Source organism: Erithacus rubecula (assembly GCF_903797595.1).
Source record: "Erithacus rubecula genome assembly, chromosome: 2".
In the NCBI taxonomy this organism is placed as follows: domain Eukaryota; kingdom Metazoa; phylum Chordata; class Aves; order Passeriformes; family Muscicapidae; genus Erithacus; species Erithacus rubecula.
In genome coordinates this window covers 12,071,920-12,086,323 of record NC_136685.1, presented here as the reverse complement: position 1 = coordinate 12,086,323, position 14,404 = coordinate 12,071,920, and the positions used below count along the sequence as shown (strand labels likewise).

The 14,404-nt window shown below is 37.1% G+C and overlaps 1 long non-coding RNA gene across 1 annotated transcript in view; it reads right to left on the bottom strand.

The window, feature by feature from the left end:
• Nucleotides 1-13,789, bottom strand: part of LOC306814319 — a 37,360-nt gene extending 23,571 nt beyond the window's left edge. Inside the window, exon 1 of the long non-coding RNA XR_013777142.1 lies at nucleotides 13,666-13,789. This is a non-coding gene — a long non-coding RNA (uncharacterized lncRNA). The remainder of the gene's footprint in view (nucleotides 1-13,665) is intronic.
• Nucleotides 13,790-14,404: the final 615 nt, after the last annotated feature.

Sequence of the window (14,404 nt, the reverse complement as noted above, 5' to 3'; positions counted from 1 at the left end):
AATTCTCATATCTTTGCCTGAGAGCCCCTTAATTTCAAAATTATAATAATTTGGAGGGAGGAGGTTTACATTCTCCATTTCAAAGAGAGTCTTTCTTAGCAGACACCTGTCCTCCAAACCAGGACAATCCATTACCCCTAATCTATTCCATGTGACTCCTTCTAAAAAGAAAGTCTCCCTCTTCTTTGTAGCCACATTTTAAATACTGGAACATGATGCCAAGGTCTCCTCTAAGTTTTCACCCTTCAGGGGTGAGCAGACCCATATCCCTCAGGCTTTCCTCACACATCAGGCTTCCCAGTCCCTGGATCATCTCTGGACCCTCTGTATTCTGTTCACATCATTTTTATAAGGGGGGACCAAAACTGAGCACAGTGCTCCAGTGTGGCCTGACAAGCCCTGAGCAGAGTGGGATGACGCCTTCATCTCTGCTGGTGATGTCCCTCTTGGTGCATCCCCTTGGCTTTCTTTGCTCCAGCAACAAAGAGGATTTCTTGCACTTATTTTACAAAGTTTGTTAGGTACTAAGATAATGTTTTCAAGACATAAAGCTTCCTCTCTGTTATATAATCAGATATTTATCTTCTCCTCCTCCTCCTTCCAGCTTATAATGGGAAGTAATGGCCTCTTGTTTGTAAGATCATCAAGGCAAATACATGACAAAACTTGCAGCCACTAGTAATCATACTCTTTGTAAAATGTAAAACATTCAACTACAGATAGAATTAACTTTCATTAAATCTTACCAAAGGAATAAATTTTCAAAGCACAAACCCCACAGCATGCAAGGCAAAACAATCATGCTTTTCTAAACAAAGGCACTTCATGTCAAATTAATTTCTTTGTAAATAAATTAATAACTGTCCCTTCTGTACCCAGTTATATATCCCCAACTAGGCATAGGGGAAACACAAACAGAACAACACAAAGGAAAAAAAAAAAAAATACCAACAACCGCAAATAAACAAAAGCAAACAAACAAAAAAAGACCAAAAAAAAATAAAACCCAAGAAAATAAAGAGAGGAGATAAAGCTAACCAACTACTTTCATAAAAATTAATGATTATAAAAACTGAACAAAGCTCCCATTGTACCAGGATAGCTGTACTATCAAGAGATTAATGAGACATAAACTCTTTCTCTATGAAATCTGTTTCAAAGCTGGTTGTCATGACACTGGACAATCTAAAAAGCAACTAAAAACCCTTATTTAAAACATCAGATTACTTATGTGAATAGATTTGGAGCCTCCATTCATTCCCTAATGGACTTGTTACTCACAATACGTGGAAAATATGTGAAACATCATGTGTAATTCTGTATCATCCGTAAGCATATCTCATGCTATTCTAAACTTTAAACAGTTCCTCTTCCATCAGTAGCTTACTGTGTTTGATTTTATTCATTTGAGATGCATCAAACCCAAAACCAGAGTGTTTATTGCATATATAAATATTTATGTCATGATTCACACAAATTCCCCAATTTCTTATTTATGCTGTTCTTTTACATTGCACATAAAACAGAGGAAAAAAAAAAAAAAAATCAAGCCCCAAAGCTGTCCAAGGTAAAGGCAAAGAGCCATAAAACATAAGTAGGGTGGAGACCTTCTACATCCCAGGTGCATTATGCAGTTCTCTTCTTTAGGAATAGGGCAAAGAAAAAGGAAAGAAAAGTTGTTCCACTTTGGGGAACACAGGAAGTCTCAGAGAAGTCTACAGCAGCTATCAAAAGTAGCCCATAAATTCCTGGTAAATTATTGTGCTCTCTGCACAGATTTCTTCCTGTATACAGTCACTCTTTTCCTTATGACTACATGCTTGTTTACATAGCTAAAACTAATGTGGATGAAAAACAGTTGTTCGTGTTCTCAGGTGACTAAAAAGAAATGTCAGATTTGTGTTAACCTGCACAATCTCAGTTCTTTCCCTTTACATTTCTATTTTCTTTTCACTGAGGCAGGTCTTTTGTTAGGGAAAAAAGACTGGAGAGTGTATATGCAGAGTTTATAACACACTGTATACCCACACAGCTTCTGAATTGAAACTGGGAAAGGGCCAAATAGATATGGCCATTTTCTAATTTTTGACTACTTGTTTTTATAATTTGCAAGTCTTCTGTCTGTGGCAAGGAAGTTCTTAACTTAAAGAGAGGCTGTGGTTCTGGCTCCAGGTATAAGTAATAAAACCCAACCCATTTTCAAGGAGTTCCTGCTGTGATGGAGATCATCATTCTCAGAGAACTCCTGCAAGAGAAGCTGGAGCTGTATATGAATGTCAGGAACAGATTCAATTTTTTTTTCACTTTGTCCACTCAAACCTCAGTCCCATGACAACTGTTCCAACAAAGTTCCAGTGCAATAAATTTTTTTAGTACTGCTTTTGAAACTGTCAGTTTCAAGCCTGTAAATGTTGTCTTTCTTCACTACTATTCCATTAAACTGCTAAACCTTTTCTAGAAAATGCAAATGAGGATGGAAAGGCCAATTTCTAGAGGTTGCAAGGCAATGAAAATATGTATGAAAGAAACTACAGAATAAAGCTTGAGAGTTTTCTCCCTCACAAATATCAGAAGTCCAAAAATCTTTTAACAGACGTAAGCTTCTAGAAGGGCACCAAAATATATATGGGAAATATTAATAAAAAGACACAGAAATCAAATGTAAATTATTAAATTAAAAACAAGTAAATGAAAGTAGAAATGTCCCTTGTTTATGCTCTAAAGCTTCAAAACAGGCTTCAATTTCATTCTAAAATTCAGGTTGTCTGCCTTACAAAATGATGGATTGCATTACATGTGATGAGGGGCTGAGCAGCTGTATCATTCACAGGTAGACAAGAAAACATCTGATCACCATCTAGAGAAGATTTATCAGCATGTTAAGAATACATAAAGGCATATAAGACAATCAGGAATGAAAGCCTTCATCCAAGGTGGATTAGCATCTTTCTTCATTATAAACACACAGGAAAAATAGAAACATACTAAAAACACCCCAGGTTTTTTTTCGAATTTTTTTTTGTTTTGTTTTTTTTGGTTTTTTTTTTGTTTGTTTGTTGTTTTGTTTTGTTTTTTTTAATGCACACACAAAAAAAGCAAACACCCCTTCACCAATATCTTTTTGTAGCCTATATTTAATTCAAATAGGCATATAAACAGTTGTTATTCATAATCTCACATGCAATGGGTAAGAGCAAGATCCTGTGCTGGAACCAAGGTCTGTAGGCCCCCTAAGGATTAATGAAGGGTTAATAAGGATTTATCAGTGAGAAAATGAGCACTTGTGAAATATCTTAAAGAAATGTGTTTTGACTTTTTAATAGATAGATCCTGCTTACCCCACAAAATATGTGCCATACATATTTTTTTTTTAATTTTTAGCTGGATTTCTGTATTTCTTTCTTGTATTCTTCATGTTTCATTTTATTTACTCCCTGCTAGTGAAGCAGCAAAAATATTCTTAGGTCAAAAAAATACTGAGAGAAACATTGACTCTCACTGAAAATAAAATTGAACCATAGGTTATTTCCAGACTACAAGAAGCTTATAAAAAATACTGTATTAGGAAAGAGCAGGATATAAGCAATGATCTTAAATTTAATGTGCTAAAAAAGTCTGGTAGCAAGTCAACCACCTGCTACCTCGTAAGCAACAAATGAGCATTTCTAAAACCCAGCTTGTTATTCAACTAATGCAAATTATTGGCTTGGACCAGGAAATATATTCCAGTTAGGAACTGTCACATGGGATTTTATAACCACTCTTTAAATTTTTTTTTCAATATTACTCATAAAAGCAATAGATTAAAAAAAGGATCAAGCATTTCTCAAGAAAGCACATATCCACAGTTACTGCTAGTTAGTCTTTTCTGTGAAAATAGGGAGTGAAAACTGGCCAGTGCTGAAAGTTATGTTCAGTCAGTAATGAAGCCAAGCAATTCAGACATACCCAGCACATCTTCAATTTATGCTTCCCACAGAAAACACAATCCAACAAATTCACAGACTTTAGTTAAAATGGTGCAAAAATGGACCTGAAAAACTTATTTAAGCTGACAACTCTCAAATATTTTCTTTTATTAAAGTTATTCAGTGGCAGGAGATCTCCAAAGTTCCCAGGAGATTTATTCCAGCATTACATTATGGTTACAGTTCAAATATTTTTCCAGATGTGTAAACTGATTTTTTCTTGCTGCAACTCAAATAGATTACTTCTTGTCTTATCACACTGAACCTGTAGAAAAGGTCACCTCCCTTCTTTACAACAAAACTGTGTATCTGTGAGCAGTGACTGCATCCCCATTCACAGCCTCAGTTATTCCTGCACATATCATATCCCCTTAACCACCTCCTGTTGGTCTCTGTCTTCCCTGAAATCCAGAAGAGAACCATTCCTGGGAAAGAATTTGAGTAACAGGCAGTGCAGTTATATCTCTTTACAGATTCATATCTGGACTTAATTGTTCCCATTAATTTACAGAACCTTGTGTTGTCTTGAAGAGCTTTGTCATATTTTCATATCATATCTGCAGTTTCTTATGACCTGTGAAATTCTAATCTGTACTTCAAAATAATTTCATTATCTCCCAGTTTCAGATAGTCTGAAATAGCAATAAGTGAAGTGGTTAATATAAGTACTTAACAATACAAGATCTAGATGTCTTACATTTCCATTTAAAAAAAGAAAGCAAACAAAAAACCTACCTTGAAATTTCTCTCACTATATATTTATACAACCATCTTTTCACCCATGCTGTAGTACTTTCCTTGAGAATGTCTCAACAGCTTTTCTTGTAAGAAGATGGGTGAAACGGTGCCAAAAGCTTTTCTGAAGCTAAGATGTATCATATCTACAATTTATTTCTGTAGAAAGGCCACTTACCTTCCAGAATTATTGTGGAAATTGAAGGTGTCAGGTTTATAATCCCCTTTTCCTTTTCCCTTTCCTACTTATTCAGACTTGCACACTATCATTTGTCTGGTTTCAGCTGGTATTTCATAAAACTTTGAGACATTATCTATGAGAACACTTCTGAAATTACCACAGATTGTGCTTTACAAACACTCAAAGGAAAGAATTTTCCAGGGGATTAATTAATTTTTTAGGGTCAATATGATAAATTATATTTTAAGGAAAAAACACCCCACCATAAGCTCCCATTCTGTATCTTTACATTCCAGAACAGATGGGCTTAGTGTCCATTTATGACAGTCAGGCACTGATCATAGGAGCGTATCAGGACCATGGTGGCTCATAGACAGCTTTCCACTTGCAATTCTGGGTTACACAGGAAATGCAGTGGAATACAGGAAAAACTCAGGGGAAATAAAGTGTTAAACTAAATGTCATATTCATAAAATCATATGTTTTTCTAATCCAAACATGCTGTTAGGACTGAATAAGCACATTTTAAATCATGATGTTTAATTTTCAGCACTTCTTTTTCAGTTCATCCCAATCACAGACTTTTCTTAATAAAACAAATAGTTCCATGATCACACAGGTGCCAATTAAACTTAGTTTATCTGGATTCATGCCTGTTGTTGACTGATTGTATCTTCTCTAAAAATTGGGAGTACTTTTAAAGGTTGCCTCATATGTGAATTTTCTACTGTCTGTGCTGGAAAGCAGTCCCACAGAAAGGGACTGGGGGTTCTGGTCAGTGGGAAGTTGACCATGAGCCAGCAGAGCCCTGGAGCCAGGAGGGACAACCCTGTCCTGGGGACATCAGGGACAGCATCACAGCCAGGCAAGGGAGGGATTGTCCTGCTCTGCTCTGGGGCAGCCTCACCTCCAGTGCTGGGGCAGTTTTGGGGGCCACAATGTAAGAAAGGCTTTAAACTATTGCAGTGTCCAAGGGAGGGCAGCAAGGATGGTGCAGGGCCCTGAGGGGAAGCCAGTGAGGAGGGGCTGAGGGCACTGGGTCTGTTCAGCCTGGAGGAGACTGAGGGGAGACCCCAGTGCAGCTACAGCTCCATTGGGAGGGGAAGAGGAGGGACAGGCACTGATCTCTGCTCTGTGGGGACAGGGACAGCACCTGAGGGAATGGCCTGAAGCTGTGCCAGGAGAGGTTTAGATTGGATATCAGGAAGAGATTCTTCACCCAAAGGGGGGTTGGGCACTGGAACAGGATCCCCAGGGAAGTGATCACAGCACCAAGTCTCACAAGTTTAAGAAAGGTTCAAGTGATGGTCAGAACTTAGACCTTGATGATCCTTGTGGGTCCCTTAGTATATTCTGTGATTCTATATTCAAGAAGTCCATGCTGCACTTCTGCAGCAGACAAGATTCTTTGGCAGTTATTTTTTCTCCTGTCCATGGCCTTCACATTATTTTTATGACTTTATGAATTCTTTTCCTGCTGAAATTCTAAATCAGATAATCCTGCCCTCAATAACTAAAAAGACAACTTGGAGAGAGTGAATCCTGAAATAAAATATCTTAAGATAAGACGATGCCACCTTTAGAATATTCTTATAATGGACATGGATAGTTTAATATTTTTCTGAACCATCCTTAGCTTTTCTACCTAAATCACTAAGTGTCATTTAATAGGAAAAGTCTTCCTGGCACTAAACTTGAAGACAGTGAAAAGGTAAAAATATTACAACCTGGCAGTGAATTTTCCTTGCCCTAGATTTCACCTTCAGTATTAGGAATCACAGAGAGAGGGAAAAAAATGGCTTGGATGCCTGAGGACTTGTCAGCTCAAAATCTTCAAACTAAATTCAATCTGCTCCTTCTGTGAGTTAATAACATGAGCTGTGGGAAATACCAGGAAGAGGGTTCTGCAGACAAGAGGTAACCCTGGGATGACACAGCAGTGAGTTAGCACAGCAAGACAAGACATTCAGCAGATTCTTTTTGTGAGTACAAGATTCAGCAATGCAAGACAGAGGGTTAGAAAATCAACCCACAGCTCACAAATGTTTTCAATATATCATGTGCAGAAGTGTGCACATCAGATTTGTGTTCACAGGAAATAGCATTTCTACTTAATTATTCCAGAAATGGAAACTCGACAGAAATGTATCTGCACAATGAAAACAGTGTCGGACCAAGTTATCAAGTTTAAAAAAAAAAAAAAAAAAAAAAATCTAAATTAAGTAGTGAGATGTGCTGCCTGCAAAAGGAAGTGCTTATGGGTTATCACTGCTTATTGGACCTTCTTATCAAAACATCTCAAATAAACTTGTTCCTTTTAACTGTCTAAATAAATAGCCTTTTTGCGCTAAGAAAATTGTTCCTGACTTTTACCTCATAAGGGCTTGTCTTCACCTAACAGTGCTTTTGCAGAAATTTGGAATGTCAGCTTTACTGCTCTACTGTCTCCTTCAAATGCACCTTATGTCTCTAAGTGCTTTTATGAAATATATTTTTTCTTTAAAATTGAAGAAAGGTAGTAGACATGATGCAACAAGATGTATGTATACAAGGAAATAAATAAAATAAGCCTCCATTCTTAAGCCCTGAGGATGCAAGGGCAGATGTGAATTTGTTCCCACCCAAACACACAGACTGGCACTGGGAATCACAACTCACCCCTGGAAACTGCTAAATCATGGCCCCCCATTATTTGGAATAGTTCTGCTTCAAAACAAAGCCAAGAAGATGCTAGGGACCATGAAGATATTTCATCAGTATGATCAAACAGAGTGCTCACACTGTCCCTGTTGTGCTTGGTTTGCTGCCATGGAGCCAGGCAGAGTCTGATGGGCAGCTACTGCACATACTGGATACCAGGACTGCACAGCTTCCCTTTCTGGAAACCAATTTCTCTTTCAAAGAAGCCTCAGCCAAGGAATGGTACCAAAATCTGTTTTATGGGAGATAAGTAACACTGCTGAATTTTCTGACAGAGAAGATATGATAAAATTGACTAATGACACAGAATGAAACCTGAGTGTTACATTCAAAAGCTTCAAATCAAAATCTCTCCCTGACATGTCTTTGTTCTGACTAGGTCTGAAAGCTTTAATAATTTACTCATGTAAAATGGCTTTATTAATATTTAAGCTCAAAGATGGGTAGGCATGTAGAAAATAACATTAAAAGCACAGAGTATTTTTTCTTTATTTCCCCTTTAGTCATGGTTTACAGCTCTAAATATCAGTGAAAATGCATTACATTCTGCATTTATATTCTGCCTGGCATACTGGAGAAAATCTGTGACATATTCTACATGCAATATCATACAAGCCACTGCTTAGCTAGTCACACTTAAAATGTGTGTGCTCAAACCCATGTACAGGCAGAGACATAGGATTGATATTTCCTTACCATACACATATTAACTTTCTCTGTATGCAAAATCAACAGAAATTCTACAAATTCCTTTACATTTGAAATGAGATTTATTTATTTATTCCTCAGTTTAGTTGTAATCTAGGGAAAATTTTCTTTTCTTCCTCATGAGGTAATTTAAAAATCAGAAACATTCATAAGAGCTAATTAGTGATTCTTTCACTGCTTTTAATTTCTTTGTTCAGACAGACACACAACTCTCAGTCACAGGCACTCTTTTTGCACCAGCCTCTGCAGGACTGGCTTTCAATCACAGACAGCTAGGCAACAGAGTTAGATATTTTGGGTTTTTTCCAATGTCTAATTCAAAAACCAACATAGCTGTCCTCTTCCCTGAGAGAGTGAGGAAGGCACTCTCACTGAGCTTAAACGCACCTGTTAGCTGAATTCACTCAGGTGGACTAATTGGCAAAGATAACTGTCATACTATGTTTTATTTCATTATTCATTATTTCTGCAGACTGGCTGGTAACAGATTCAAGCTTTTCTTGAGGGAAGAATTGAACATATATTCATAAAATAAAAGGAAGGAAGACAAATTCTGGGGAAAAAATAATCTTTTAATGTATTTAATCCTTAAACTATGACTGAGTCATTATAATTTTTATTATGCAACATCTTAAAATGAAAAGGAAGTATTTGGGATGAAATGGGAATAATCATCCAAATTAGCCATATCTATTTGAGGAAATGAAAGGCTGAGAGCACAGGCTGAAGCAATGGCATACAATTGTTTTTACTTTTTGATGTTTAGTGAGCTCTGTGTCACAATTTCAGCACAGGTTTCCCCCCAACACCTGTATGTAGTTCAGGGGTTGGCTGAGCCCCAGCAGACAATTTTTGTGCAGTCATCCTGTTCTGGGATGCCAGAGAATCCAGCTGGAGGGATATCTGGGCCATGCCAGTTGGCCTCAGGCCAGCAAGCAGCCCCTCTATCATTTAATTTATCAGCTTGGCTGTAGCTGTTAGTTTATAGAGGAAAGCATGTGAGAAAATGTGATAAATAGTGGAATTCCTCCCACTGTGTTTCTTCCTTGGACACACAAAAGGCTTGATGTCCTTAAGAGAGGTAACAAACCCAAAATTAGACCTAACAGAAGGCTCTTTGGGAAATCAGGACCATCAAGCCGTGTACTTTATATGTTGAACCACAGCATACAACTGAATTCTTCCTTTCAGATTGTCACTTGCTTTATCTCAAGAGCACTTTGTTTTTCTGCCTACTTCATACTCAGGAAATAGCTATCAAATTGCCCTTAATCTTGAATCAGCTGAGCATTACCTTGAAAGTTTCTTTTCCCAGACAGTCTGACAAACCCAAAGAAATTTAATTGTTGATACCACTGGTGAAGGTATGGAGGAGATGAAGTCTTTCTTCTGAGCCACAGAACTAACAGAGGTAGAAAGGCAATTAGCTGCATTTGATAAAGATGGCAAGACATTACCATAGCAGAAATCCTGCAAAAGTACAAACACCACATATAAATGTAAAACAGCTCATCTACCCATGAGTGAGGTATGAAAGCAATAATCTTAATTTCGAAGTAAGGTGGGAACTGGCATGTGGAGGGGAAGGTGCCACACCACACCTGATGCTGCAGGGCTGGTCCCTGGTCAGGCACTCACCAGGCACAGGGAGCTGTCCTGCTGGCACCTGTGGATGTGCAGAGTGTGTGACAAAGTCTGCAACTACTGAAAGAGGTAAGAGCTCTGCAAAAGTGCACAGCAGCTGTATCACCAGTCCAGGACTTAATGACTTGTGAATGACCCCAGCATTTTCTCAGCAGTGCAAAAGCACAGGCAATAAAGAGCAGATGTGTCAGGAACCAGTTAAACCTGGAGATTCATTTTCACATATAAAGGCTTTTATGTCAAGGTCATCAGCTCAAATCAGCTAATAGTGGGTCATCCATCTACAGCAGTTCTTGTAGGCACTCATGGGAGGTGAGGCTTCCCCAGTTACTGCTGAGGAAATGCCTAGCACTGATATTCTCAAAGTGAGACACTTTGCAGATGCTCTGAGCTTTCAAGGGTTGACATCGTGATGCACACATTTGTGTACAATGGAAACTGTTTTACACAGCTGACATGGCAGATCTCAAATGTATTCCATTTGTCTTAGAAACAAAACATGTGCAAGCTTATGTAAAGCCCATCCCAGGCATCAGGAACTTGGAGCTGTTCAAACTGTGATAGCAGAGCTCCGTGATGGAAGCCCACAAGGAAATGGGTATGCAAACAGGCAGTGTGTGCACTGATGCAGAAGATGAGAACTGCACAGCCTTGAGCTGCACATGAAACTCGTCCTAGACTGCAGAAAGGCCCTTTTATTAACCTGCATATTCAAATGTCTAATAATGTCTGCAATTTTCCTCCAAATGCTTTAGCTTCTGTATATATGCAAGGCTCTGTCAAATCTTATGGGTGGGTAAAGTGTGTAGGCAATTGCAAATAAATCAATGTACAATAATCCAGAAGGCTGCAGTAAGTCACAAAGGAAAACTGATCCAAAATGATGGTAACGTTTTTCCTCTATATTTTTAAATTATATACATATAGTATTAGAAGGAAATCTATCTGCTTCAGCAACACAACAATATTTTTGGACAGCAAATTAAAATATGGCTAACAATTATAAATAGAAACGATCAGTAAAAAAAATTGGAATAGAAAAATTGAGTAATTTATAAATATATATATACAATATATTCATAATTTAAATTAGGATCTTTTAAGATTATACATGTCATTATTGTGTTGAAATTTTAGAAAAGATGGCCAATAGAGCCAACACTGCTGAAGATAAACACAAGCCCCAGAGCCACAACAATTCAAGTCTTTGATAGTTCTGGTTAATATAATTTTCATTATTTGTAAGTGAAATAATACCTGAGTATCTGTTCACTCCTGAATCATCTAGCAGCAAAAAAAAAAAAAAAAAATAAAAAAAAACAAAAACAAAAACAAACAAACAAAAAAACTTAAAAATACCAGCCAGAAGTGAAGCTGCTTCTCTATCATCTTCCTCAAAGTGATACAAATTTTTAACTAAGCATCCAGCCACCACTTTACACATTTTACTATAAATAACTCTGGGATTCTGCACAAATCAAAGAATATAATTTGGTTCTATGTGCTAAATTCTTATTTCAGATCTATCTCTTCATCATCTCTGCTCTCTGATCTCTGCTCTGGACTGAAAAAAACCCCGTATCCTAAACAGAAAGGGAAGCCTAATGTCTTAAATTTCTCAGTTTATACATAAGATTTTTGTAAAAGAAGATAAAAATTAATGTTCTAAAATGACAAAAAGATAATAAAAATGCAAAAGAACCTCTTCAGAAGTTCTTCTGTTTTATATATTCATGTTATATATTTATTCTATTCTATATATTCATGCTCTTACACTATACAAAAAAGATAAATGAACAGGTGTTCTAATGTCTCAAGCACTGATGAAAACAACAATAAAAATTCAATTTCTTTAAATCTTTTTTATAGTCAGTAAACATTTGGCTAAGAAATCACTTAGTGCCCAATGATAAATTCACCAAATGTCTGCTAGAATTAGCAAATATAAGAATTTTAAAATAAATCCATATTGAAAAATATGAAATTTCTCAACAGGTCAGACAGTTATTTTAATATTGTCACTTTTTAACTGTCATGTGAAAAAACATGAAAATTAATGATCAGTAAAACATTTTAAAAATTATTTAGATGGAAAATCAATGTTATGATATCTCATTTAGAAAATGCTTCCACTATTGTTTTCTTGTTTCTTACTCTTTCCTTTAAAATTGGATTTTTTTCTATTTTTAAGCAAATCTATCTCTATTTCTCTTCCCAATTTTCTCACTTACTTTACTTTCCATTTTACCTTGCTATGACTGAGAGATACAACAAGAAACTGAGTTTATGAAAAAAGGGGCCTTTTAAGTCAAAATATGGAAAGTTTTAACATCTGTATATTTTTACAGGGTTATCATACACCTCATCTTGCAACTCAATTTTCAGTATTTTTCTCTGTCTTGGCATTATTGGCTGACTGCTAAATCCAAATCAGCATGAACAAAATCTGTCTTTTATTTCTACTCCGAGCTGCACAAGGTGCTTGGCTGTGCAAACTTCAAGGACTTTCCATACAGGAACCTCATAGTCTGGTGCAGTGAAAAGCTGTAAACTGGCCAGGAAGAAAGACAAATACCATCATCTTATGTCTTTGGTATCAAATTTTCTTAACACTGAAGCAGGAGTGAACCACATAACCCATTTTAGTAAAATTATTTGGATAATATGCTGTACTGCATAAAGATTTATATTTCTCAGATTTGGCAAAATCCCAATGTCAAACTCACATATTTAAAGAGTGTCAATGCTACACTCTGTGTATTTATGCTTAAAATTACCTGACTGTGTTTGGAAGTGCTTCCAATTTGCAGTAAAACATGCTACAAGAAGTGAAACCATCTGCTGATGAAAACAAGTACACAGCTATCTTATATTCCATATGACAAGAACAAACACTCTTATTTTTCTCTATTTAAACTTCTTTCCAGCATTGTCTCCTGGCTCATTTCTTCTTTCTCCTTGCATTCTCACACCTTCAGCTTTTATAAATTCAGTTTTCAAGTCCATGTATTATATGGCTACTCAGCCATCCACTTCTTTGCCTTTTACCTCATCATTTGTTTATAAATCTGGGAACTGATCTTCCACTCCCCAAAACAACAGGCAGCCTGAGCACTTTCTTTACCAGGGAGTTTATGTTGCTCACCCCTCTGTTGCAGTCTTTTTTGGAGGAGAAGGTATCAGGCTCAGCAAGAATATTCAATTCAGCAGAGAGCACAGGGGAAAAAAAAAAGAAAAAAAAAGGAACTGGGAGAAATTAGTGGACTGGAATGGATGAAATAGCCCTTGACAAATGCAGTCAAAATGTTTATTAGGATAGGCCATAGTCCAGTTTTTCAGGTAAATTTACAGTCCCACAACATTTACAACTCCTAATCCTAGGCTACAGCTCCTCCTAGCCTGGAGTCTGAAATTACTGAATAACTCTAAATCAGAGATCAAAACATATTTTAAGCCACCTCTATCATAGAGCCTAAACTTAAGGCAATGTTTTCCACAATGAGTGATGGGATATGATTCCCCTAAGGGTTATGGAATCAATGTTTCTGGAAATATTCATATCTCAACTGGAAAAGGCTCCAAATAAACTGATCCATTTTTGGGAATGGCTCTACTTTGAGCAGTGGGTTGAACAAGATGACCCCTGAAGGCATTCTCCAACCTAAATCATAATGCTTTTATAACTGAGAGATGGTTAAGAAGTGACCATAAGCATGTCTTTATTCTTACCTGCTTCTGCTTGGAGACAGGGCAAGCAGAACTGAATACTGCAAAGTTGTGGATTCTAAACATCCATCTTCTAAAATGGGTGGAGGACTACATTTACTTCCTCTGCCAAGAAGTAGGACAATACATAAAGTGAGACATTGGAGCATGGAAGTGTCTTCCTGGAACAATAACAAACCCAAACCAGAACACTCAAACAACTGCTTTTATCACAGATGGCTTTAGCCCCTGAGGACTGCAGGGATTTGTAGCCTGTTGTCCAAGGTGGAACACACAAAATCTGAAGTGCCCAGAGCAAATTAAATGATAGTATGATATAAATGTTAAAGCTGGAAAAGACCTCTAAAATCATCAAGTCCAACCACCACCACCATGTTAGACATCAGGAAAAAATTCTTCACTGAGAGATTGGACACTGGAATGGTCTGCCCAGGGAGGTGGTGGAGTCACCATCTCTGGACATGTTTGAAGAAAGACTGCATGTGGCACTCAGTGCCATCTTTAGTTGATGAGGTGTTAGGTCATAGGCTGAACTTGATGATCTCAAAGGCCTTTCCTAATCTAGTTCATCCTGGGATTCTGAAAACCATGTCTTTTAGTGCCACATCCATACATTTTGCCAACACTTCCAGGGATGGTGACTCTACTACTTCTCTGGGCAGAAAATTCCAATGCTTTACAATTCATTCAGTGAAGGAATTTTTTCTAATACTTAATCTAGACCTCCTTTGTCACAATTGAA